Below are 27,801 nucleotides of genomic sequence, written 5' to 3' on the forward strand. Positions count from 1 at the left end.
TCAGTCCATATGGCAAAATAAATGTGAAGTCAAAGCCAAGCATAAAATGGAATGCCACCATTGGAAAATTAGCTTCAGAGGTAATTATCGTCAATAATCTGTTACTTTATGGTTAAAAAGTCAGCTGAAAACTTAAAATTATATAGGAGGGTGTACAGACAGTATCTCAGATGAGTCAGGCTTAGATTGTTCCTGTGGTCCTCATATTACACATTTGTGGAATAAAACAAATGTTTATGTTCACATCATATCACATCATTGATGTCATTAACCTTAATTCATGAAGGGCATTTTTTAAGTAAAATATTCTAGAAGGAACTTTGTTCCTAGGATCCATAGCTTGAGTTGAAGTTTTTAAAACCCTTCGTTTTTTGCTAAAAAATAGTTGGCAAACCGTAAGGTATCTTTTGTTTATTTAAAATTTTATCTCCCACAAGAAGTCAGAAAAGGACTAATCAAAGAAAGAACAAGGAAGTAAGTAATAAGCATAAAAGCATAATTAATCAGGTAGGAAACAAAAGATAGTGGAAATAATAAATCAAAATGCTGGTTCTTTTGGAAAAAATTAACAAGATCAACAAATCAATAGCTAAACCAATTAAGGAAAAAAGGAAGAAAGCACAAAAAATACACAATAAGAAGGCGCATAGGGGAAATGACCATAGGAACAGAGGAAACTAAAAAAAAAAAAAAAAAAGACTATTTTGTACAACTTTATGTAAACAAATTTCGAACCACAGATAAAATAAATAATTTCCAAGGAAAAAAGTTTCCCAAAATTGACCCTTGTGGAGGGAGAAAACAGACCAGTCTCTGCCGGGAGCCGGCACACGAGATCCCACCCATGACAAGGTCATAAGGAAGAAAACCTGACGGTCAAGGTGGATCAGGTTTTCAGGGATTTTGAAAAGCTGCCCCCGGCGCTCACCTTAAAGATGATATCTGTCTTTCTGATGCCTGCCTCAATGGACTACTCCCTAATTTCTGTGACACAGGCAGAAGGCCTTCCCCGATCTCTTCCCAAATAAGAATCAATTTAGAACTTTAATCAATAAGTTTCCCAGGTGGTGGTATTTTATGAGATTATCCAGGGTGAAAGGAGTGTTTTAATTTAAACTCCTTTGCTGGTAATTTGTTAGCCAAATGCATTTATGCCCTTGGTACTAATATGCATGATTGCTTATAATATCCTAATCATAAAATAACATAAAGAACCTGATTATATAAAAGCTCTAATAGACATAGAGCCTTTTTAAGGGGTAAAGGAGCCCTATTAGAAAACATAAGAAAAATTATTCTATAGGTGGTTATTGGGTTGAGATTTGCTTGCTGTGTTTTGCTTGCTGTGTTTTTGCTTTTAATGTGCTAAGGTTGTGTTATAGAAACCATTGTTAATATAGTTAAAGATCTAGAGAAATAAGAACTTAGCCCTAGTGTGGTAACAATGAAATGGTTGTTAATCGTCAGCCAAGAGTGCAAAGCAGAAGCTGCCTCACCAAAGTCGCAGTCAGTGTGGGGTAAACTTCTTAGATAGACGCAACTGACAACTTCTGCAGAAGGATTAATTTTTGTGTTAACAAGGTTATACTTCCACTCTGTACTGTTGCCCTATGAGACTGCTACCTTTCAGTTAAGGTCACCATAGAAACAGAAAATAGGTTTACATTCACCTGACTTGCATAAAATGTTAATAGGCCCCAAGGCCAGAAGATAATGTACAGACCCTCATAAACAAAGAAGTATGCAGAAAACACCCTGGTTTTGTGAAGGACAAGCTGATGTAATGTTAAACTATCTTCCCCTTAGAAATGTACTAACTTAGGGTATAAAAGCCACGGTAAAAAATACAGCATGGCCAGACTCTGCCAGACTCTCTGCACCCCCGTCTGGTCATTTCTCTCTCTCTCTCTCTCTGTCTCTCTCTCTCTGTCTCTCTTTCCCTCTCTCTCCCTCTCTCTCTCCCTCGCAGACTTGGCCCTATCAAGGCTGGTCTCACGTGTCTTCTATCTCTCGCCGACACCGTTCATCCTGAGGGTACCCCCTGGATCCTGCCGAGGCTGGGCCCCGGCAATTCTCCATAAAATAATAGAGAAATTTATTTAATAAATACACCTATATATACCATATATCAGACTTCCCTGGTGGCCCAGATGGTAAAGCGTCTACTTACAACGTGGGAGATCCCGGTTCAATCCCTGGGTCGGGAAGATCTCCTGGAGAAGGAAATGGCAACCCACTCCAGTATTCTTGCCTGGAAAATCCCATGGACAGAAGAGCCTGGTAGGCTACAGTCCATGGATCGCAAAGAGTCGGACATGACTGAGCAACTTCACTTTCAATTTACTTGCAATATATACCATATATAAGGGAATTCTATCAAATTCCTCAAACACCAGATAATCCTAACATTATGCAAATTGTTCCAGGGACTAAAAAATGAAAAAAAAAAAAAAAAGATAAATCCTTTTGTTAAGCAAGTATATAAATTAATTAATAAAATTAAACTTGTTTTAAAAATCCTGAGGGATCCACAAAGAACTATATTAGAACCAGTAAATGAGTTCAACAAGGTTGTAGGATACAAGATCAATATATCAGTTGTATTTCTATACACTAATAATACATAATCTGAAAATAAAATTAGAACAATTCCACACACCATAACATAAAAAGAATAAAATACTCAGGAATAAATTTACTTAAATAAGTATAGGATTTGTACACTGAAAACCATAAAACATTATTGAAAGAAACTGAAGAAGATCTACAATAAATGGATAGACACCACCTGTTCATGAGTTAGAATATTGTAAAGATGGCAGTACCCTCCAGACTGATCTATATAGATCAACACGATCTCTGTCCCTTGTGGCTTCCTTTGTGGCTCAGCTGGTAAAGAATCCACCAGCAAGGTGGAAGACCTGGGTTCGATCTGTGGGTTGGGAAGATCCCCTAGAGAAGGGAAAGGCTATCCACTCCAGTATTTTGGCCTGATAGTTCAGCTGCTTTGGAAAACAGTCTGACAGTTTCTCAAATAGTTTAACATAGAGTTCCCATATGACCCAGCCATTGGCATCACCGACTCGATGGGCATGAGTTTGAGTAAACTTCAGGAGTTTGTGATGGGCAGGGAGGCCTGGCGTGCTGCGATTCACGGGGTCTCAAAGAGTCAGACACGCCTGAGCGACTGAACGGACTGACTGACCTGAGAGAAGCAGAAGCATGCCAACACAAAATCTTCTAAGTGAATGTTCATAGCTTTGTTTCTAGTAGTCAAAAATTTACAAACAATACGAATGTCCATCAGCTGATGAGTGGGTAAACAAAATGTGCTATATTTAAAAGGAACGAAGTACTGATACATGCAACAAGTGTGCATGAACGTTGAAATCATTATGCCAAGCGAAAGAAGCCAGAAAAAAAGACCACATAAGATTCTATTGAAACATCCTAAATAGACAAAATTCTTAGAAACAGAAAGTAGGCAGGATTAGGGATAAGATGTGACTGCTAATGGGTATGGAGTTTCTTTTTGCGGTGATGAAAATATCTGGAATTATTTAGTGTTGATCCATGCACAACTTTGTGCATAAACTAAAAACCACTGAATTGTACACTTTAAAATGATGAACCTTATGTTTTATGACTTATATCTCAATAAAGCTGTTACTTTTATAACCTATATAAAAGTGGAGGTAAGAGAATAGGAAAGAACTCTATGAAGTGATAAGGAATTACTTCCAGTTGATGCTGTTAGGATATAAAAGTGCAATCAATGGGAAGCAAGTCCATGAACTGGTAGAAGGATAAATAAATTGTTCTGGCCACACAGAGGAATAATACACAGCAATAGAAAGGAAGGAACAACTAGTACTTTTAACAATTATTAATCTCACATTCATTATGCTACGTGAAAGAGGCCAGATGATATAAAGGGCTAAATATCATCTGATCCCATTTGTATGATATTCTTTTTTTTTAAGTCACTCAATAGTGTCCAACTCGTTGCGACCCCATGGACTATACAGTCCATGGAATTCTCCAATCCAGAATACTGGAATGGGTAGCCTTTCCCTTCTCCAGGGGATCTTCCCAACCCAGGGATTGAACCCAGGTCTCCTGCATTGCAGGCAGATTCTTTACCAGCTGAGACATCAAGGAAGCCCAAGAATACTGGAGTGGGTAGCCTATCCCTTCTCCAGCGGGTCTTCCCAACCCAGGAATCGAACTGGGGTCTCCTGCATTGCAGGCAGATTCTTTACCAACTGAGCTATCAGAAAGCCCATGATATTCTAGAAAAGGTAAAATGATAGAGGAATTAAATCAGTGCTTGCCAGAGGGTAGGAGTGGAAGAAGACTGACTGCAAAGGGACAAGGAACTTATTGGGGTGATGGACATGTTCTGTATCTTGCCTTTGGTGGTGGTTACCTAGTTTGATACATCTGTATAAATCAAACTAAACACTTAAAAAGTAGTGAATGTATCATATTTCAATAAACCTTCCTTTTAAAAAAAGTTTGAAAGTATACTTTATATGCTGACTTTTTTGTAAGTAAGGGAAATAAAAGTCTATATACAACCCAGCAATCCCACTGCTGGGCATACACACTAAGGAAACCAGAATTGAAAGAGACGTTTACCCCAGTGTTCATCGCAGCACTGTTTACAATAGCCAGGACATGGAAGCAACCTAGATGTCCATCGGCAGATGAATGGATGAGAAAGTTGTGGTACATATACACAATGGAGTTTTACTCAGCTGTTAAAAAGAACGCATTTGAATCTGTTCTAATGAGGTGGATGAAACTGGAGCCGAAGTAAGTCAGAAAGAAAAACACCAATACAGTATATTAACACATATATATGGAATTTAGAAAGATGGTAATGACGACCCTATATGCGAGACAGAAAAAGAGACACAGATATAAAGAGCAGACTTTTGGACTCTGTGAGAGAAGGCGAGGGTAGGGTGATTTGAGAGAAGAGCATTGAAACATGTATATTACCATATGTGAAGTAGATGACCAGTCCAAGTTCGATGCATGAAACAGGGCACTCAAAGCCAGTGCACTGGGACAACCCAGAGGGAAGGATGGTAAGGGAGGTGGGAGTGGGGTTCGGAATGGGGGACACATGTCCACCCATGGCTGATTCATGTCAATGTATGGCAAAAACCACCACAATATTGTAAAGTAATTAGCCTCCAATTAAAATAAATTAATTTTTAAAAAGTATATTGTGTCTGCTAATTTTTTGTAAAAGGAAAGATTAGAAAGATAGACCAGAAATTTAATGACATTGGCTTAGCTAGAGGGGCTAGGTGGGAATGCTGTGGGAGGAAGACAGGAGAGAATGAGACTTTTCTGAATACATCTTTTCCATATAGTTTTTACTTTTTAATTGTGTTAGTACTTTACATATTCAAAAAATAAGAGTAAACTGATGAGGATGGGGGAAAATACTTAACATTTTAAATTGAACTTAGCTGTAAGTTGAATTGGTAACAAACTCATACAGTAGAAAAAATAATGATTAGTTCAAGAACTTTGAACACAGTCCTCTTTTTTTTAAAAAAAAAACTTTTTATTTTGTATTGGGATATAGCTGATTAACAATGTTGTGATAATTTCAGGTGTACAACGAAGGGACTCAGCCATGCATATACATGTATCCATTCTCCGCCAAGCTCCCCTCCTGTCCACGCTGCCCCATAACATTGAGCAGAGTTCCCTGTGCTATACTGTAGGCCCTTGGTGATCCATTTTAAATATAGCAATAAACACAGTTCTCTTAATTGGACACATTCTGAGAGTTCAAAAAATCTACAAAGAAACCTTGAATTTTACTTGATATTTTCGTTGTCGACAGTTGTATGAGTGTAACAATTCTGAAATCATTTTGTGTGTATTGTAGGATTGAATAAATGACCTAAATATATTGATATTGTTGAGAGTGAATGTTTTCACTCTGGAAAAAGGAAGATACTGAGAGAGAATTAGCCCCTGGCGCCAGGAGCTAAGCTATGGAGTTTATTAAAACACCTATGTTATTAAATTATTATAATTAAAAGTTATAAAGTAAACAATTTAAATTAAAAGTAAACAATTTCACAGAACAGCAACATCAGAGAAGGTCACTCTGTGATGGTGATAGATCCAAAAAAAATCAGGGTTATCTTATAATCATGTCCACCGCTTCCCGGTGGCTCAGATGGTAAAGAATCTGTCTGGAATGTGGTCAACCCAAGTTTGATCCCCCTGGGTTGGGAAGATCCCCTGGAGACGGGCAAAGCAACCCACTCCAATATTCTTGCCTGAAGAATTCCCTGGACAAAGGAGCCTGGTGGGCTACAGTCCCTGAGGCTGCAGAGTCGTACACAACTGAGCAACTACACTTTCACTTTACATTATAATCATGTCCAAACATAGACCAAAAAAATAAAATAAAAGTGAACGTTGTTTTTTGTTCTAGTTGCTTTTTTAAAAATTTTATTTATTTATTTGTATTTTGGTTGTGCTGGGTCTTGCTGCTGCATGCAGGCTTTCTCTAGTTGGGGCGAGCGGGGGCTACTCTCTAGCTGTCATGCAGGGGCGTCTCACTGCAGTGGCTCCTTCTGTTGCAGAGCACAGGTCTAGGCCCGTGGGCTTCCGTCATTGCAGCACGCAGGCTCAGTAGTTGTGGCACAAAGGCCTGGTCACTTGGCGGCCTGGGGCATCCTCCTGGACCAGGGGTGGAACCTGGGTCCCCTGCCTTGGCAGGTGGCCTTCTATCTACTGGACCACCAGGGAAGTCCTTGAATATTGTTTAAACCACAAAATGGCCTAACACTGTGATTGGTAGCCTTGTTCCCATGCTTCTCTCTTTCTAGATAAGAATTAAGATACCTGCCCAGAGAATTAGTTTTGCCTCCTTACCAGCCGTATTCAGAGCAAAGCCCACGCCCTCAAACCTTTCTCCATAATAATCCAACACAAGTCCGAATTCTGCTAAGTTCTTCCTGACACCCTCCCCCTGGGACATTCCATGGCTCCCCAAGTTGAGCAGTTTCCCTTGTCGCAACAGGTCAATAAATGTAGCTTTGTTCAACTACAGATGGGCTTCTGGTGGTCTTTGGCTGATGAAGGAACTTTACAATACAGATGGAGAACACAGAAATGAGAGGAAAAATCTTGTGGTTTTAGAGTGAAACTAGGGTTATCCATTTGAATGCCATGATTTTTTTTTTTTTAATGTGTTCGTGTATCTTCTAAATCTATCCACTGGGAAATGATACTCCAGTAGCACTGGACATGAATATCTCCCAGATTTTGATTTCTAAATATTTCCCATTTAAAAAGAGCCAGGGATTTTTGGAGAAACAGTCGATTCCAGGACTGCGGCGGGGAAAGTGTGAGGTAAGCCTGGGATATGTTGTGTGACAGAAAACAAGAAAAAACATGAGGATATGTCAAAGGTCACAGGCATGAGCTTGAGAGGCTGCCACTGGTTAAACACGAGACAACTTCTGTATCAAAAATGAATAATTGAAAAATATGCAATTATAAATAATCTATGAGTTCACAATACTGATAATATTAACAATATAAAAGGGGAAGGAAAAAAATTTTTTTAAATAAAAGAATGCCAATCAATAAATTTAGGAATTATACCACTGGAAAACTATCATTTTTGTAACAATTAGGGTTAATGATTGATTCACACAAGAATCAATGAGAAATAAAACCACTGGGTGGGTGCCCTTGAATAAACACTGCATTTTCCTTCACCACAAACAAAACCCTACCATGGGGTGCAAGATTGTTGGGAACAGGTTACTCATCCAGTTTCAAAGCATCTCCTCACTAATTACTGATGTATTAAAAAGCAGAAAGTTTTCAGGCACCTCTGCAGTGGAGAATTCGACTGGACACTGCCTGAGCTCAATGACAAGCCTCACATTACCATTAATAGGACAAGAGTACCTCCCCCTGTGAGGCACTGAAAAAGACACATTGTCTTTGTAGGATGTCTGTCAAATGGACTTCAGTTCAGTTCAGCCACTCAGTCGTGTCCGACTATTTGTGACCCCATGAACTGTAGCACACCAGGCCTCCCTGTCCATCACCAACTCCCGGAGTCCATCCAAACTCATGTCCATTGAGTCAGTGATGCCATCCAACCATCTCATCTTCTCTTGTCCCCTTCTCCTCCCGCCCTCAATCTTTCCCAGCATCAGGGTCTTTTCAAATGAGTCAGCTCTTTGCATCAGGTGGCCAAAGTACTGGAGTTTCAGCTTCAGCATCAGTCCTTCCAATGAACACCCAGGACTGATCTCCTTTATGATGGACTGACTGGATCTCCTTGCAATAAAAGGAAATCCCAAGAGTCTTCTCCAACACCACAGTTCAAAAGCATCAATTCTTTGGCGCTCAGCTTTCTTTATAGTCCAACTCTCACATCCATACATGACCACTGGAAAAACCATAGCCTTGACTAGATGGACCTTTGTTGACAAAGTGATGTCTCTGCTTTTTAATATGCTGTCTACGTTGGTCATCGCTTTCCTTCCAAGGTGTAAGCCTCTTTTAATTTCATGGCTGCAATCAGCATCTGCAGTAATTTTGGAGCCCAGAAAAATAAAGTCAGTCACTGTTTCCACTGTTTCCCCATCTATTTGCCGTGAAGTGATGGGACCAGATGCCATGATCTTAGTTTTCTGAATGTTGAGCTTTAAGCCAAACTTTTCACTCTCCTCTTTCACTTTCATCAAAAGGCTTTTTAGTTCTTCTTCAGTTTCTGCCATAAGGGTGGTGTCATCTGCTTATCTGAGGTTATTGATATTTCTCCCGGCAATCTTGATTCCAGCTTGTGCTTCTTCCAGCCCAGCATTTCTCATGATGTACTCTGCATATAAGTTAAATAAGCAGGGTGACAATATACAGCCTTGACGTACTCCTTTTCCTATTTGGAACCAGTCTGTTGTTCCTTGTCCAGTTCTAACTGTTGCTTCCTGACCTGGCTTGAATCTAATAACAAAGAAACAGACAAACCAAAATTGAAGGGCATTCTGCAAAGCAGTTGACTTGAACTCTTAAAAGATAACAATATCACAAAAGAAAAAAGGGATAGGGCAACAGTGGCAGCAATAAAGGAGATGAAAGAAACATTACAACTAAATGCACTGTGTGATTCTGGGTTGGCTCCTGGTTTAGGGGAGAAACGATAGTTACAAGGGATGTTATGACAACCACTGGATATGACCTAATATATGATGTTTATATTAGATAATATTATATTGATGTTAAATTTTCTGAGGGCAATAATTATACTGTCATTATGAAGAATAACCTTATTCTTAGCAGACACAGGCAGAAGAACTTAGAGGAAAATGTCATGATGTTTGCAATGAATTCTCAAATGGCTCATCAAAAATATGTATCGGTAAATATATATATATATGTGTGTGTGTATATATATATATATATATATAAATGACAGAAATGGCAAGGACATAACAGAAGCAGAAGATATTAAGATGTGGCAAGAATACACAGAAGAACTACACAAAGAAGGTCTTACTGACCCAGATAATCACCATGGTATGGTCACTCACCTAGAGCCAGATATCCTGGAGTGTGATGTGAAGCATGCCTTAGGATACATTACTATGAATAAAGTTAGTAGAGGTGATGGAATTCCAGCTAAGCTATTTCAAATCCTAAGAGATGATGCTGTTAAAGTGCTGTATTTAATACGCCAGCAAATTTGGAAAACTCAGCAGTGGCCACAGAACTGGAAAAGGTCAGTTTCATTCCAATCCCAAAGAAGGATAATGCCAAAGAATATTCAAACTATGAAAAAAGTGTACTCATTACACATGCTTAACAAGGTTATACTAAAAATCCTTCAAGCTAGACTTCAGCTGTATGTGAACCAAAAACTTCCAGATATAGAAGTTGGATTTAGTAAAAGCAGAGGAACTAGAGATCAAATTGCCAACATCCACTGGATCATAGGGATGATCTAGGGAATTCCAAAAAGACATCTACTTCTGCTTCATTGATTACACTGTGTGGATCACAACAAATTGTGGAAAGTTCTTAGAGATGGGAATACCAGACCACCTTACCTGTCTCCTGAGAAACCTCTATTCAAGTCAAGAAGCAATAGTTAGAAATAGACATGGAACAACAGACTGGTTCCAAATTGGGAAAGGAGTACGTCAAGGCTGTATATTGTCACCTTGCTTATTTAATTTATATGCAGAGTACATCATGCGAAATGCTGGACTGGAATCAAGATTGCTGAGGAAATATCAACAACCTCAGATATGCAGATGATAACACTCTAATGGCAGAGAGCGAAAAGGAACTAACGAGCCTCTTGATGAGGGTGAAAGAGGAGTGTGAAAAAGCTGGTTGGAAACATTAAAAAAAAAAAAAACCTAAGACCATAGCATCCAGTTCCATCATTTCATGGCAAATAGATGGGGAAAGAATAGAAACAGTAACAGACTTTATTTTCTTAGGCTTCAAAATCACTATGGATGGTGACTGCAGCCATGAAATTAACAGGCTTGGAAGAAAAGCTATGACAAATCTAGACAGCATATTAAAAAACAGAGACATCACTTTGCTGATAAAGTTCTATATAGTCAAAGCTGTGGTTTTTCTAGTAGTCATGTGTGGATGTGAGAGTTGGACCATAAAGAAGGCTGAGTACTGAAGAACTGATGCTTTCAAGTTGTGGGGCTGGAGAAGACTCTGGAGAGTCCCTTGGACAGCAAGGAGATCAAGTCAGTCAACACTAAAGGAAATCAATCCTGAATATTCATTGGAAGGATTGATGCTGAACCTCCAATACTTTGGCCACCTGATACAAAGAGCTGATTCATTTGGAAAAGATCCTGTTGCTGGGAAAGATTGAGGGCAGAAGAAAGGAGTGACAGAGGATGAGATGGTTGGATGGCATCACTGACTTAATGGACATGAGTTTAGCAAACTCCAGGAGATTGTGAAAGACAGGTAAGCCTGGCATACTGAAGTTCATGCGGTCACAAAGAGTCAGACATGACTTAGCAACTGAACAACAAACAACAATTTAAAGTATTTTTATAAAGGCCATTGTATAGAAGTCAGTTAAGTAAAACAAATGAGAACTTTTTCCAACAGTTTCTCTTTTTCATCATATTCTTTATTATGTTTGGATTGAAGCTCACTGAACATGGATAATGGTGCATAATCTAGGAGTTTTTTCTCCTCGCAATGTTTTGAGGTAGAAATGTATATTGATGATGTTTTAAAACAGAATTCCCAAATAGTATTTTCTCTTGAATTCCTCATGACCTAAATGTAACTAAATAAAATTAATTTGGTTCTTAAAGACTGGCATGTCCAAAGTTGCGAAGGTTAGTACCAAACAATTCTATAAAGATTAGAATTAAGATTTAATCTCATTTTTATGCCTCACATTATTTTATTTATTTTTATTTATGGCTGGGTCTTTGTTCATGTAGGTTTTCTCTAGTTGTGGCAGGTAGAGGTGCTACTCTCTAGTTGCAATGCGTGGGCTTCTCATTGCAGTGGCTTCTCTTGTTGCAGAGCACAGGCTTCAGTAGCTATAGCACACGGGCTCAGTAGTCGGGATGCATGGGCTTAGTTGCCCTGTGACATGTGGAATTTTCCTGGACCAGGGATCGAACCTGCGCTCATAGGTGGATTCTTAACCACTGAACCACCAGGGAAACCCCACATTATTTTAAAATCATAAAAGTACAAATTTTTTCTTTAAAGCATTTTTTATAAAGACCATTGTTTGAAGTCAGATTAGTAAAGTAAAATGAGTAGATAATTTTTTTCAACAGTTTCTTTCTCATCATATTCCTTATTAGGTTTGGATTGAAGCTTACTAAGAATATTCTTTCAGCTCAAAAAGAATATAAGTTCTTTCTAAGGTTACCCAATTAACACTGTCTTTCAGGTTTTGTATTAACTGTCATTAAATTTATAATTATTTGTAAATTATCAACAATTGCTTTTGTGTAATTCATAGCTTTCACAACCATTAGTCATTGTGGCATATTACTTTGGTAGTAATAAATGGACATTATTTAATCTGACTGCTACATATACATACATTTGTACATATAAAACTTAGAAGTATTTTATATCCAGTATTCTGGGAGGTGGGTCATAAAGGATCTTGCTGTGATTTATGTCAGAGAGTGCTTTGCCTATGTTCTCCTCTAGGAGTTTTATAGTTTCTGGTCTTATATTTAGATCTTTAATCCATTTTGAGTTTATTTTTGTGTATGGTGTTAGAAAGTGTTCTAGTTTCATTCTTTTACAAGTGGTTGACCAGTTTCCCCAGCACCACTTGTTAAAGAGGTTGGACTCTATGGGAGAAGGCGAGGGTGGGATGATCTGAGAGAACAGCATCGAAACATGTATATTATCAAGTGTGAAACAGATCACCAGCCCAGGTTGGATGCATGAGACAAGTGCTCGGGGCTGGTGCACTGGGAAGACCCAGAGGGATGGGATGGGGAGGGAAGTGAGGGGGGGGGTTCAGGATGGGGAACACATGTAAATCCATGGCTGATTCATGTCAATGTATGGCAAAAACCACTACAATATTGTAAAGTAATTAGCCTCCAACTAATAAAAATAAATGAAAAAAATTCAACATATTAAAAAAAAAAGTAGTATTTTATATTTGGAAGAAAATGTAAAAAAAAAGTAAAATTACAGTACAAAAGAGAAAAAAATGGATTAATACTTTTAAATTATAGTAATATATGCCTTTTAGAAAGAGGGCAAATTTATACCTACATGTTGGTCTATCATGGTAATAAAAATAACATTAAAATTCCTTTTCTATGCCTTTAATTTCTGCAAATTGGTCAAAAAGATTTTCTTTGCCTATTCATGTTCAGTTGACAGTACAGACAGATATGTCAACCTTTAGTCATAGCTTATGGAAAAAGAAGAATTCCAATAGGAAGAGAACAAATAAATGACTAAGTTTGGCAGAGATTCATGAAAGTGTCTTTTCACGATGAATTCCAGAAATTCCCATTATATCTTTATCTATTTTTTTCAGGACTGATTCTAGTGGGTTTAATTTGTCTTCAACTGAAAAGTTCTAACATCCAAGGCATTTCAAAGTGGCCACACAGAATGACAGGATTGAAATATGTCTATTTCTTCATCCTTACATTTTATTGTTAGGATTTTATTTCAAACGTACAATTTAAAGAGGGGTATGGTGGGAGGGGGTAGTTAGCAGCATGAAGGAGCTCAAAGCCAGAGCCAAAGATGCAGAATTCACAAGAGTATGTGGCTAATGAAACGTGGTATGCATATTTGTTGTTCAGTCGGTAAGTCACGTCTGACTCTACATACCATAGAATATTATTTGGCCTTAAAAAGGAGTGAAATTTGGACACATTCTATTCCATGGATGTATCTCTAAGACATTAATATAAAGTGAATCAAGCCAGAAACAGCAGGACAACTATTGTATAATTCCACCGGTAAGAGAAACCTAAGTAGTCAAATTCATCGAGGGGGAAAATAGAAAGGTGGTTGCTAGGAGGTAGGAGGGAGGCAGATGAGGAGTTACTGTTTAGTGGGCATGGAGTTTTTGTTTGGGATGATGAAAAAGTTCTGGGGGTGGATGGTGGAGATTGAACTACAATATGAAGGTAATTAATGCCACTGAAATATACATGTGTAAACAGTTAAAACTGTTAACTTTATTTGATGTACATTTTATGGTAAAAATAAAAAGGTCTTAAAAATTGCTAAGTAGCAATAGAAAAGATAAAGTAATAAAGAAAAAAATTTTTAAACTGCTAAGTAAACAGAAGCCAAGGGGAAAAACCACTGTAGCTCAAATAATAATTAAAAAAAAAATAAAAGCATGCTGCTGAGCCTGTGTGTTAGGGGCTGATTTGGTACTAATTTGCATGCAGAGTGTAATGTTTATTAAAGAGTAAGTAATTTTATTTATTTTTATTTTATTTTATTTTATTTTTTTATGTCAGACAGGTAATGTGCCGATGTCGTAACAAGGTTTGGAGGGAGGCACATGTCACGCAGCAGCGTGAACACCCAATCATCATGCTCATGAACTACAAAAGGATGGGAGAGTAAGTAATTTTAAAATGTGCAAGTCTGAAGGTGCTTTATTGTTAAAGAGTAACTATAATTGTTAGAACTTAGACCAACAAGGTGGGCTTCTCGTGGAAGACCTCCCCAAGTGCTCGCTCAAAACAGAGACCCCGCCTGGGGACCCCAGGCCGCCTCCGACTTGAAGTCTCTGGGCAGTGCTTCTTAGGGCTCCCCAGCCACCAGGAGCTCGCCGTCTGCACACAGACCCCACACCGCCTCTCCTTGCGGGCTGCCCCTGCCCCACGCCTGGCTCTGCTCCTCCGTGCCCCGAGCTTCCCCAGCCCTGGCGTTCTGTCCACACCAAACCCTTCACGCCTGCAGAAACCACTCTCTCCCCTCCCTTTTGCAAAATACACGTTCATGCAATGAAAATGTGTTGATTCCAGTAATAAAAAGAAATGAACTATCTAGCCACAAAAACACATGAGGAACCTCAGATGCACATTGTAAGTGAAAGAAGCCAAACTGAAAAGGCTGCAGTTGTGGGGGTTCCCGCTATACGGCATTCTGGGAAAGCAGAACTGTGGGAGCACCAGTGGGAAAAGGTAAGGGACTGGCAGGGGTGGAGGGGAAGTAAGGATGAACAGGTGGCACAGAGAGGGGTTTTAGGGCAGTGATCTATTCTGGAGGATGCCGCGATGGTGCACACATTTGTTAAAGTGCTTTGAGTGTACAGGACAAAGAGTGATGCCCGATGTAAACTGTAGACTTTGGGTCATACTTTTATATTAATATTGACTCATCTGTCATAACAAATGTACCACACTAATGCAAACTGCTAACAGTAGGGAAAGTAGGAGGGGATGAGGTGAGTATATGGGAACTCTCTACTTAGTACTCAGTTTTTCTATAAACCTAAAACTGCTCTAAAATGCTAAAGCCTTTGCCTGTGTGGATCACAACAAACTGTGGAAAATTCTTCAAGAGATGGGAATGTCAGACCATCTTATATATCTCCTGAGAAACCTGTTTGTGGGTCAAAAAGCAACAGTTAGAACCAGACATGGAACAACGGACTGGTTCCAAATCGGGAAAGAAGTACATCAAGGAGGTACATTGTCACCCTGCTTATTTAACTTATATGCAGAGTGCATCATGGGAAATGCTGGGCTGGATGAAGCACAAGCTGGAATCAAGATTGCCAGGAGAAATATCAACAACATCAGATATGCAGATGATACTATTTAATGGCAGAGAGTGAAGAGAAACTAAAGAGCCTCTTAATGACGGTGAAAGAGGAGAGTGAAGAAGTTGGCTTGACTCTAACATTCAAAAAAACTAAGATCATAGCATCCAGTCCCATCACTTCATGGCAAATAGATGAGGAGAGAATGGAAACAGTGATAGACTTTATTTTCTCAGGCTCAAAAATCACTGCGGATGGCGATTGCAGTCATGAAGTTAAAAGACACTTGCTCCTTGGAAGGAAAAGCTAAACGGCATATTAAAAAGCAGAGCCATCACTTTGCCAACAAAGGTCTGTATAGTGAAAGCTATGGTTTTTCCGGTAGTTATGTATGGATGAGAGAGCTGGAACATAAAGAAGGATGAGTACTGAAGAATTGATGTTTCTGAATTGTGGTGCTGGAGAAGACTCTTGAGAGTCTCTTGAACAGCAAGGAGATCAAACTAGTCAATCCTAAAGTAAATCAACTTTGATTATTCATTGGAAGGACTGATGCTGAAGCTTCAATACTTTGGCCACATGATGTGAAGAGCTGACTCATTGGAAAAGACCCTGATGCTGCGAAAGACTGAGGGCAGGAGGAGAAGGGGATGACAGAGGATGAGATGGTTGGATGGCATCACTGACTCAATGGACGTGAGTTTGAGTAGACTCCAGGAGTTGGTGAAGGACAGAGAAGCCAGGTGTGCTGCAGTCCATGGGGCTGCAAAGAGTTGGACACACTTAACAACTGAACAAAAAAAACCACACTATGAATAAAATTTATTAATTTAAAAACAAAATGTTAATTCATTTTTCCTTGTTTATACCATAATATTACCCCATTTATTGTCTTACCAGTAGACCTTTCAGGTATGACCTAAATCAAATCCCTTACGATTATACAGTGGAAGTGGGAAATAGATTTAAGGGATTAGATCTGATAAACAGAGTGCCTGATGAACTGTGGATGGAGGTTCATGACATTGGACAGGAGACAGGGATCAAGACCATCCCCAAGAAAAATAAATGCAAAAAAGCAAAATGGCTATCTGAGGAGGGCTTACAAATAGCTGTGAAAAGAAGAGAAATGAAAAACAAAGAAGAAAGGGAAAGATATACCCATTTGAATGCAGAGTTCCAAAGAATAGCAAGGAGAGATAAGGGAGGCTTCCTCAGTGATCAGTGCAAAGAAATAGAGGAAAATAATAGAATGGGAAACACTAGAGATTGCTTCAAGAAAATTAGAGATACCAAGGGAACATTTCATGCAAAGAGGGGCTCAGTAAAGGAGAGAAATGGTATGGACCTAACAGAAGCAGAAGATTTTAAGAAGAGGTGACAAGAATACACAGAAACTGTACAAAAAAGATCTTCACAACCCACATTATCACAATGGTGTGATCACTCACCTAGAGTCAGACATCCTGGAATGTGAAATCAAGTGGGCCTTGAGAAGCATCACTACGAACAAAGCTAGTGGAGGTGATAGAATTCCAGTTGAGCTATTTCAAATCCTGAAAGATGATGCTGTGAAAGGGCTGTACTCAATATGCCAGCAAATTTGGAAAACTCAGCAGTGGCCACAGGACTGGAAAAGGTCAGCTTTCATTCCAATCCCAAAGAAAGACAATCCCAAAGAATGCTCAAACGACCACACGATTGCACTCATCTCACACGCTAGTGAAGTAATGTTCAAAATTCTCCAAGCCAGGCTTCAGCAATACGTGAACCGTGAACTTCCAGATGTTCAAGCTGGTTTTAGAAAAGGCAGAGGAACCAGAGATCAAATTGCCAACATCCATGGGATCATTGAAAAAGCAAGAGAGTTCCAGAAAAACATGTATTTCTGCTTTATTGACTATGCCAAAGCCTTTGACTGTGTGGATCATGACAAACTGTGGGAAATTCTCAAAGAGATGAGAATACCCAACCACCTGACCTGCCTCTTGAGAAATCTGTATGCAGGTCAAGAAGCAACAGTTAGAACTGGACAAGGAACAACAGATTGGTTCCAAATAGGAAAAGGAGTACCTCAAGGCTGCATATTGTCACCCTGCTTATTTAACTTAAATGCAGAGTACATCATGAGATATGCTAGGCTGCATGAATCACAAGTTGGAATCAAGAGAAATATCAATAACCTCAGATATGCAGATGACACCACCCTTATGGCAGAAAGTGAAGAAGAACTAAAAAGCCTCTTGAAGAGGGTGCAACAGGAGAGTGAAAAAGTTGGCTTAAAGTTCAATATTCAGAAAACTAAGATCATGGCATCTGGTCCCTTCACTTCATGGCAAATAGAAGGGGAAACAGTGGAAACAGTGGCAGACTTTATTTGGGGGACTCCAAAATCACTGCAGATGGTGATTGCAGCCATGAAATTAAAAGACTCTTACTCCTTGGAAGAAAAGTTATGAGCAACCTAAACAGCATATTAAAAAGCAGAGACATTATTTTGTCAACAAAGGTCCATCTAGTCAAGGCTATGGTTTTTCCAGTAGTCATGTATGGATGTCAGAGTTGGACTATAAAGAAAGCTCAGCGCCGAAGAATTGATGCTTTTGAACTGTGGTGTTGGAGAAGACTTTTGAGAGTTCCTTGTACTGCAAGGAGATCCAGCCAGTCCACCCTGAAGGACATCAGTCCTGAGTGTTCGTTGGAAGGACTGGTGTTGAAGCTGAAACTCCGGTACTTTGGCCACCTGATGGGAAGAACTGACTCATTTGAAAAGACCCTGATGGTGGGAAAGATTGAGGGCAGGAGGAGAAGGGGATGACAGAGGACAGTTGGTTGGATGGCATCACTGACTCGATGGACATGAGTTTGGGTAAACTCCAGGAGTTGGTGATGGACAGGGAGGCCTGGCATGCTGAGGTTCATGGGGTTGCAAAGAGTCGGACAGAACTGAGCGACTGAACTGAACTGAATGATATTCTTTAGAATTGCTGGTGCATGGTGGCTCAGCTGGTAAAGAATCTGCCTACAATGTGGGAGACCTGGATTCAATCCCTGGGTTGGGAAGATCCCCTAGAGAAGGAAATGGCAACCCAATCCAGTATTCTGGCCTAGAGAATTCCATGGACTGTATAGTCCAGAGGGTCACAAAGAGTCAGACACGACTGTGCAGTTAAAGTTTATCTCTGGTTTCAGATAACTCGATTTTATTCACTTTCTTGAGTAAAACCTTGTTGATCTTTTTGTTCTTATTGGTAATTTATTTGGAGTAGTTTCATAGTTTATGTACATATTTTAATGGATTTTGAAAGGAGTGAGTTCATGGTGGTGTTATTTGCACTACCATTAGCCTGAAAGCACCTTCATGTGTGAGAAGCCACTTGGCTGGAGTGAGGGGGGCCACTAGGAGATCGTCAGACAAAGAGTGAGCTGGGGCCAGGTCCTGCAGGGCCTTCTGACAGAGTTAGGGTGTTGCACCTTACCCTGAGAGCTATGCCAAGTGGAGAGCATTGAGGAGTGTTATTGGGAAATAGTATCATCTTTTTGGTTTAAGGAAGATTATCTGGATAAGGAGATTGTTTTCAGTGAGGTGAGCAGAAAAATAAAATGGGGGCTAGAATGCAGACTTTCACATAGTGATACCTGTTGAAAAGCTCGTCTTCCTGCAGAGTCATCTTGTCCTATGTCTCTTGTGCTCATAGACCCTCAGGCTGCCAGCCATGCCTTAAGCTCAGCTGTGGGTAGATTTCCCGCCAGCAAGAACAATATGTATCCCTTGGATACATGTCTCTTAAGGTACAGGAGAAGCAGGGGTATATTTGCACAGGGCAGAGGCTTTTGTATCAGACACACCTGGTTTGAGCCTGGGTTCTGCTACTTCTCAGCTGATGGTCTTGTGCAAGTCACTTAATCTTCCTGAAAGTTCTCATTTTTTAGGCCAAAATGTGAGAGGCCTCTGCCTGGGCCCCTGGCTTTAGAAGGCCCTGCTGTGGTCCTCTCCTGGCCGTGGGGAGTTTATGCCAATGACCAAGGCGCACATGTTAGTCTACATCAGTGTGCAGCCTGGGCAACTGTACAGTGTGGACTACTAATAATCATGGAAAGGGGAGGCAGGATTGAGGACACTGAGGAGGTAAAATCCAACCTTGGCAGGTGTCAGGATGTGACCAGTAGAATGACACTGCCATCAACAGCCAGAGGAAAATATGACAGAGACTTGAGAGGTTAATTTTATTATTATTCTTAGCAATTAAAAAAACATTTGAAAAATAAATAAATAAATAAACATTTGGCTGCCTTGGGTCTTCATTGTGGCACACGGGCTTTCTTTAGTGGCCACACACAGGCTCAGTTGCCCTGTGGCACTGTGGCATGCGGGATCTTAGTTCCCCTACCAGGGATTGAACCTGTGTCCCTGCATTGGAAGGTGGACTCTTCACCAGTGGACCACCAGGGAAATACCAAGAGGTCAGTTTCAGATGTGTTAAAACTTTGGCCCTGCCAAACAGTCATCCAGAGCTACTAGATACAGCTTTGGCATTAGGGTCATAGATTAGGCCTGGTGGTTGAATAAGGCCTCTGAGGGAAAGACTAGAGTCAAAGCGAGGCTTGAACCTGTTCTCTTGGCGGGGGCATCTATGTTTAAAGGACATGAGGGGCCATGAGAAGAGTGGGGGGCTTTAGGCTCCTTGGATAATGGGATGTCACCGGTGGTATTAACACATTCCAGGAGTAGAGGGTTTTGAGAGATCAGTGAAGACAGAATCATGGGCCTGGAAGACAGCTCTTTCTGGAGGGCCAAGGATACAGTGAGTGAGTAGTGTGGATGTTGAAACCAGGAGGTTGTCTATACCTGCAGAAACGTGGTGGTGTTAGGAAGTAGGGAGAAAAGCGGTTACATCAAGGCAGAGCAGGATCAGGCTGATGGTCCTGAGATCACGGTGAGGGAGGAGCTGAGGAAAGAGGATAGTTGATGAGGCATGTCCCAGAGGCAGAGGAAAGGATGTAAACCCAGAGAAAATGTCGGGGCAGGGGGAGGGGACTAGTCCCAAGGAGTAGGAATCAATGCGTGTGAGGAAAAAAGACAAAATAGAGGATGATGTTTGAAGGGGAGGGAAGGGGAATTGGCCTGGGTTTGGGCTTCTTGGTAGAGGAGGAGAGCAAGTATCTGCCAAGGCTTCTGCAGGTGGGAGTCAGGATGGCATTGGAAGGATCTAGATTTTGATGAAGCTTTGATTATATCTGCTATAGTGTCTTCTAAGTGTGGTCCTCTTGTATCTTCTGTGGTGTCCTTGTGTCTGACAAGAATGTGTGCTGAGGTCCATGTGTTGAATGTATTTCAGCTGATCCCCCCGCTCACTAAGGGTATTCATTCATTTCTTCTCACAGGACAATGAGTGCCTATTGTTTCAGAGTACGCTGGGAGACATAAAATGACTAACAGCTCTTTTAGGTTAAGAAGTCTACAAGAGCATCAGCAGATCTTATGATAAAGTTGTTGAGCAAGCTTGCACAGCTTTGTAGGGTTAAACAATATTGACAAAATTAAGACTTAACACTGGCAGGGAGGATGGGTTAAACAGTCCATCCAGGATGGGTAAGCTTTGAGTGCCATGTGTAAAACACAAAATGAATTGCACTAAGGATGGAGCTGGGGAGCCTGTCTTGGCAGCATTTCACACAAGAAGTCACTCCATGGTCCACAACTAAGTCTTGGACTCTTTAGTGACTTAAAGCTTTGTAGATGCGCAGAGAGATAATGATAGCTTCTATACCAGCCACATCTCAAATGCCTGGTACTTTTACTTCTGTAGTATTGTTTTTCGAAGCTCATCTCAATCTTACGTGGTGATATTAGCTGCTTTATAGACCAAGAAAATGACACAGGGAGATGAAACAGCTCATCTCATGTCACACAGTGGGGAAGTGAGGGATCCATGTTCTTTCTGCTGAGTCACATAGCCCTCAGAATGACTCAGCTGCTTACAAAGCTAATAAACTTCGGTGTGTGTTAATAAAAATGGTGTGTCCAAAAAAAAAAAAAATGGTGTGTCCAGATGGCAGGACTCTGTGGTGTCTCTGTGCTTGGTTTAGACCAGCCAGATCCCATCTGGAGCAGTGTCCATTTCTAGAGAAGTCACTGTAATGAAAGATGCTCTAGTTGCCAACAGGGGTATGGTTGGGGGTAGGATAGGGTCTGGAGCTATGTCAGAAGAAGGTTCAGGGAATTAAGGATGAAGTCAGGTGGTTTTGAGAGATTAATTGAGATGCTTCTTAGAGTAGAAAGAAATTTGGTGGAAATTAGATGAAGGCAGATTTAGATTAGTTCAATGTATAATTGCAACAAGTTTGAATCTTAGAGTTCAATGATATATGTGGATGAGTAAATCTACACTATGCTGTTACTAAGCAACTCTTTAAGACTTGAAAAGCATGGGTTTGAACTGCATGGATCCCCTTATATGCAGATTTTTTTCAATAGTAAATACTACGGTCCTATAGGATCCAAGTTTATTGAGTTGGTAGATGTGGAACCTCAGATACTGGGGAACTGCAGATACAAGGGTGGACTAGTAAATAATCTGCAGATCTTTAATTGTGCAGAGGGTTGGTGCCCCTAACCCTGGAGTTGCTCAGGGTCAACTATAGTTCTGTATTACTGATACTTGAAAATGTGTTAAGTGAAAAAAGATTACAATATAATTGTTTTAGTTCAGTTGCCAAGTCTAGTCCAACTCTTTGCAACCTCATGGACTGTAGCATGCCAGGCTCCTCTGCCCTCCACTATCTCCCAGAGTTTGCTCAAATTCATGTCCATTGAGTCAGGGATGCTATCTAACCATCTCATTCTCTGCCACCTCCTTCTCCTTTAGCCTTCAATCTTTCCCAGCATGAGGGTCTTTACCAATGAGTCGGCTCTTCCCATCAGGTGGCCTAAGTATTGGAGTTTTAGCTTCAGCAACAGTCCTTCCAATGAACATTGAGGGTTGATTTCCTTTAGGATTGACTGGTTTAGTCTCCTTGCTGTCTAAGGGACTCTTAAGAGTCTTCTGCAGAACCACCATTCCAAAGCATCAATTCTTCAGTACTCAGCCTTCTTTATGGTCCAACTCTCACATTTGTACATGACTACTGGAAATTCCATAGCTTTAACTATACAGACCTTTGTCAGCAAAGTGATGTCTCTGCTTTTTAACATGCTGTCTAGGTTCATTATAGCTTTTCTTCCAAGGAGCAAGCATCTTAATTTCAGCTGCAATCACTGTCTGCAGTGATTTTGGAGCCCAAGAAAATAGTCTATCACTGTTTCCATTGCTTCCCCATCTATTTGCCATGAAGCAATGGGACTAGATGCTAAGATCTTGGTTTTTTGAATGTTGAGTTCCAAGCCAGTTTTTTCATTCTCTTTTGCCCTCATCAAGAGGCTGTTTATTCACTTCTCACCTTCTGCCATTGTAGTGGTATTATCTGCACATCTGAGGCTGTTTATATTTCTCCCAGCAATATTGATTCAAACTGTGATTCATCCAACCCAGCATTTTGAATGATGTACTCTGCATATAAATTAAATAAGCAGGGTGACAAAATACAGCCTTGATGTACTCCTTTCCCAGTTTGGAACCAGTCCATTGTTCCATGTCCAGTTCTAACTGTTGCTTCTTACCTGCATACAGGTTTCTCAGGAAACAAGTGAGATGATCTTGTTTCCCATCTTTTAAGAATTTTCCACAGTTTGTAGTGATCCAGTCAAAGGCTTTAGTTTAGTCAATGAAGAAGATGTTTTTCTGGAACTTCCTTGCTTTCTTCATAATCCAACAAATGTTAGCAATTTGATCTCTGGTTCCTCTGACATTTCCAAACTCAGTTTGTACATCTGGAAGTTCTTGGTTCAACTACTGCTGAAGCCTAGGATTTTGAAGGATTTTGAGTATAACCTTGCTAGCATGCGAAATGAAATAAATTTTATGGTAGTTTGAACATTCTTTGACATTACTCTTCCTTGGGATTGGAATGAAAACTAACCTTTTCTAGTCCCGTGGCCACTGCTGTGTTTTCCAAATTTGCTGGCGTATTGAGTGCAGCACTTTCACAGCATCATCTTTTAGGATTTTAAATAGCTCAGCTGGAATTCCATCACCTCCACTAGCTTTGTTCATAGTAATCCTTCCCCAGGCCCACTTGATTTCACATTCTAGGATGTCTGGCTGTAGGTGAGTCACCACACCATCATGGATATCCGAATCATTAAGACCTTTCCTGTAAAGTTCTGTGTATTCTTGCCACCTCTTCTTAATCTCTTCTGTTTCTGTTAGATCCTACCATTTCTGTCTTTTATAATGCCCATCCTCACATGAAATGTTCCCTTAACACCTCCAATTTTTTTGAAGAGATCTCTAGTTTTTCCTATTGTTTTCCTCTGTTTCGTTGCACTGTTCACCAGGGAAGGCCTTATCTCTCCTTGCTATCCTCTGGAACTCTGCATTCTCTTGGCTATATCTTATCCTTTCTCCCTGGCTTTTCACTTCTCTTCTTTCCTCAGCTGTTCATAAAGCCTCCTGAGACAACCACTTAGTCTTTTTACATTTCTTTTTCTTGGAGATGGTTTTGGTCACCGTCTCCTGTACAAGAACTATGAACTCTGTCCATAGTTCTTTAGGCACTCTGTCAGATCTAATCCCTTGAATCTATCTGTCACTTCCACTGTATAATCATAAGGGGTTTGATTTAGGTCACACCTGAATGGCCTGGTGATTTTGCTTCCTTTCTTCACTTTAAGCCTAAATTTTGCAACAAGGAGCTCATGATCTGAGCCACACTTAGCTCCAAGCCTCGTTTTTACTGACTATATAGAGCTTCTCCATCTTTGGCTGCAAAGAACATAATCCGATTTTGGTATCGACCATCTGGTGATGTCCATGTGTGGAGCTTTCCCTTGGGTTGTTGGAAAAGGGTGTTTGCTATGACCAGCATACTTTCTTGACAAAACTCTGTTAGCCTTTGCCCTTCTTCATTTTGTACTCCAAGACCAAACTTACCTGTTATTTCAGGTATCTCTTGATTTCTTACTTTTGCACTCCCATCCCCTATAATGAAAAGGACATCTTTTTTTGGTGTTAATTCTAGAAGGTCTTGTAGGTTTTCATAGAATCGGTCAACCTCAGCTTCTTCAGCATCAGTGGTTGTAGCATAGACTTGGATTACTGTGATGTTGAATGATTTGCCTTGGAAATGAACCAAGATCATTCTGTCATTTTTGAGATTGCACAAGTACTGCATTTTGGACTCTCTTGTTGACTGTGAGTGCTACTCCATTTCTCCTAAGGAATTTTTCCTACAGTAGTAGATACAGTGGTCATATGAATTAAATTCTCCCGTTCTCATCCATTTTAGTTCACTGACTCCTAAGATGTTGATGTTCACTCTTGCCATCTGCTTGACCACAGCCAATTTACCTTGATTCGTGGACCTAACATTCCAGGTTGTTTTGCAGTATTGTTCTTTACGACACTGGACTTTCCTTTCACCACCAGACACTTCCACAACTGAGTGTCGTTCCTGCTTTGGCCCAGCCACGTCCTTCTTTCTGGAGCTATTAGCAACTGCCCTCTGCTCTTCCCCAGTAGCATACTGGACACCTACTGACCTGGGGGGCTCATCTTCTGGTGTCATATCTTTCTGCCTTTTCATACTGCACATGGGGTTCTCCAGGCAAGAATACTGGAGTGGGTTGCCATTCCCTTCTCCAGTGGACCACGTTTGTCAGAACTTGTCACTGTGACCTGTCCGTCTTGGGTGGCCCTGCAAGTCATGGTTCATAGCTTCACTGAGTTACCCAAGTCTCTTTACTATAAGGCTATGATCCATGGAGAGGATAGAATTATTGTTCTATTCCATTAAAAAAGTTGTACACGCACATGGTTGTATTTAAGTACTCCGAAAATGTTTGTGATCAATAATACGTGACTTGTAGTGGGATTTCAAGCTGTGGCTTTTCCAGTAGTTATGTATGGATCTGAGAGTTGGACCAGAGTGGGATTATAGGGAACCTTAAATACCACAATCTGGGCCCAATTCAAGGTGGGGAAAAAGAAGCCACACAGAATTTGAGTGCAAAAAATAAATATAAAATTTATTAAAACACCCACAATATTTTAAAGATACCAGGAGTAATACAGTTCACAAACCCAGTTGTTTGTGTAAATTATAATAAAATACAAATCAAAAAAGGATACATACTTGCAATTTCTAGGCACCCTAAATTAAATCTGCTGAAACACTGGGGGAGAAGGGAGGGCAAGGAGGGTAGCTCAGGAGGCAAACCAATAAAGTGGGAGGAAAAAATATTAACAAAAAAGTAAAAATTATACAAAATAAAATTATCAGCATAAATTTACTGTACTAAGAATATCTACAGTTTAATAATACACATCCTATTGCCTTGAGACATTGCAAAAATCTACCATTCATCCATCAACCCCAGATAAACTTCATTTCAAGTAGCCACAGTTACAAAGTCAAGACGGAATATTCAAGTATGGTTGTTAAGTTCACCTCCATTGGAAGCCAAGTAACCAAACAGGAATTCAAAGAGAGAAGAAATAAAACACATCAAAAAGCTACAGGGGTTCTAGATTAAGTCTAATGCATTAATATGCCACAATATGACCTGCCCTTGTTTCTTTAATTAGAATAGATGAAAAAGAAATTACATCACTCCTGTTTTTCTCCTCCTTTTTTCCCCTCAAAAGAAAAAAAAAAGTACTGGAACCAAGAAAATTTGGATATTCAAATGAGCCAAATAGAATTTTTAAAATCCTCATGTGATAAATGATGAGTTATCCCTGAATGACAGGTAGTCAAAGTGAGAAAAGAGAGCAAACGATACCACTACAAAAAGCATCCCTGATATCAGAAGAGAAGCAAACGGGGAAGTCGGCCGATTCTCACCGATTCTTAGGCAAAAGCGACGGTAGACCTTGCATTTCTGTGCTGCAATCTCTGCTCAGGGAAGAAGCCTATTGCTTTTCTCTTGTTGGCAGCTCTGCGGAAGGAAGGGCTGGGAGTGCCAAGACGGGGCCTCGCCCGTGGAAAAACTCTCCCTGTGCGTGTGAGTGCGTGCGGGACTGTATAACCTATGCTGGGCGTATGCACCTCAAAAAATATTCAGGTTGGTCCAGGGTATGTTGAAGTTGGCCATGTACTACAGCAGATGCAGCTGGTTAATAAAAATAGGTTGTGAGGGAGTCATTTCAAATGACAGCAACAATGACTGAAAAAGCTCAATGAGATGGGCATAGGAAATTCACATTTTATTCAAAAGCAAAACTTAAAAGGAAACAAAAGTCAACCACAGTCCTTCCTTTAAGCATTCTGCCATTTTAACTGAAGAATGAAAAATAAAATGACCCCAGATTCTTCAAGGTCAAGTAGGTCATCAAATGGACAACCCGTACATATCAGAGCCTCCTGGAATCTACTTTACCAAAGTTGTCATGATGTCCTGTTTTTGAGGTATTTAAAAAAAAATTATTGTGACAGTGGATGACACAAAATGGAGCTTCCTGTTGAATTTTTAAAATATCAACTTTTGTGGACCCAAGAAGAAATTTAGAATAGCACCAACTAAAAACAGCCTCAGTGGCACCAAGTGAGCAAAGCTCCTTCCTTTAGTTTGAACACGAGGGGATACCAATGAGAGGCAGAAGCAATGCTGGATGCTGGGGCAAAGGCTGTGAGGAGCAAAGGAATGAGCCCCCTGCCCACCACGGTCCTGGCCAGTGCTGGGGAGGGGAGGAGGCCCATCCGCCCACCCTGGCCTGCAGAGCACCTTTGGAACTCTCAGAGACATCTAGTCAGCACCCTGGACAGCAGGAGAAAACGTCTGTCGGCTATGAGAATGCCTGCGTTAGAAGACGCAGGGTTACCTGACTCCCCTTCCTCCAAAAAAAAAAAAAAAAAACCCCAAAACCTCTTCATGCTTCCTTTCTTGATAGACCCAAGAGGACACATGTGAAACCAGCGTGCCCGCCACCTCCAAGCCAGGCAGGCCCACTCCCCGCCCCAGTAAGAGGGCTAGCTGCCTTCGAGACTTGCCTTTCTGTCTGGCCAGCAAGGGAGGAATAAAACAAAACAGAAAAACTGCTCAGAGCAGGTTCTAGCACGTAAACAGAAGTCTAAGGAGACAGCACCAAAAGGGGGCAGGGGAAGAAGCCAAGAGACTGGAGCCCACCTTGTTTTTGGTTGGTTGTGGTTTCAGAACCTTGATAGCACCTCAGCAGGACAGGATCAGGGACAGTCACATTAAAACACCATAGCACCATTTTATTTAGACTATTTCAATTCATAAAAATGCTTCCTAGTCCATAAAACACACTTCAGTAACAAAAGGAAAGAGATTGGTTGAGGCACGTCGGGGCTATCATTTTAATTTCCGCAGCACTGCCCTGGTGTGAGGTCTGGCGGTGGTCAACTTCATGAAGCCTGGCTGGGTTCTCTTAATGGAATCAGGTTACCATCTACTCACT

At 40.5% G+C, this 27,801-nt stretch overlaps 1 non-coding gene across 1 annotated transcript; it reads right to left on the minus strand.

Moving 5' to 3' along the window:
- Window positions 1-14,021: 14,021 nt before the first annotated feature.
- LOC122442805 lies at window positions 14,022-14,126 on the minus strand. The gene has a single exon (XR_006269789.1). It is a non-coding gene; the product is annotated as a small nucleolar RNA U13 (small nucleolar RNA).
- Between the last annotated feature and the right edge of the window lie 13,675 nt (window positions 14,127-27,801).

The sequence above is a fragment of the Cervus canadensis genome, chromosome 5, assembly GCF_019320065.1.
Source record: "Cervus canadensis isolate Bull #8, Minnesota chromosome 5, ASM1932006v1, whole genome shotgun sequence".
NCBI classification, from domain to species: domain Eukaryota; kingdom Metazoa; phylum Chordata; class Mammalia; order Artiodactyla; family Cervidae; genus Cervus; species Cervus canadensis.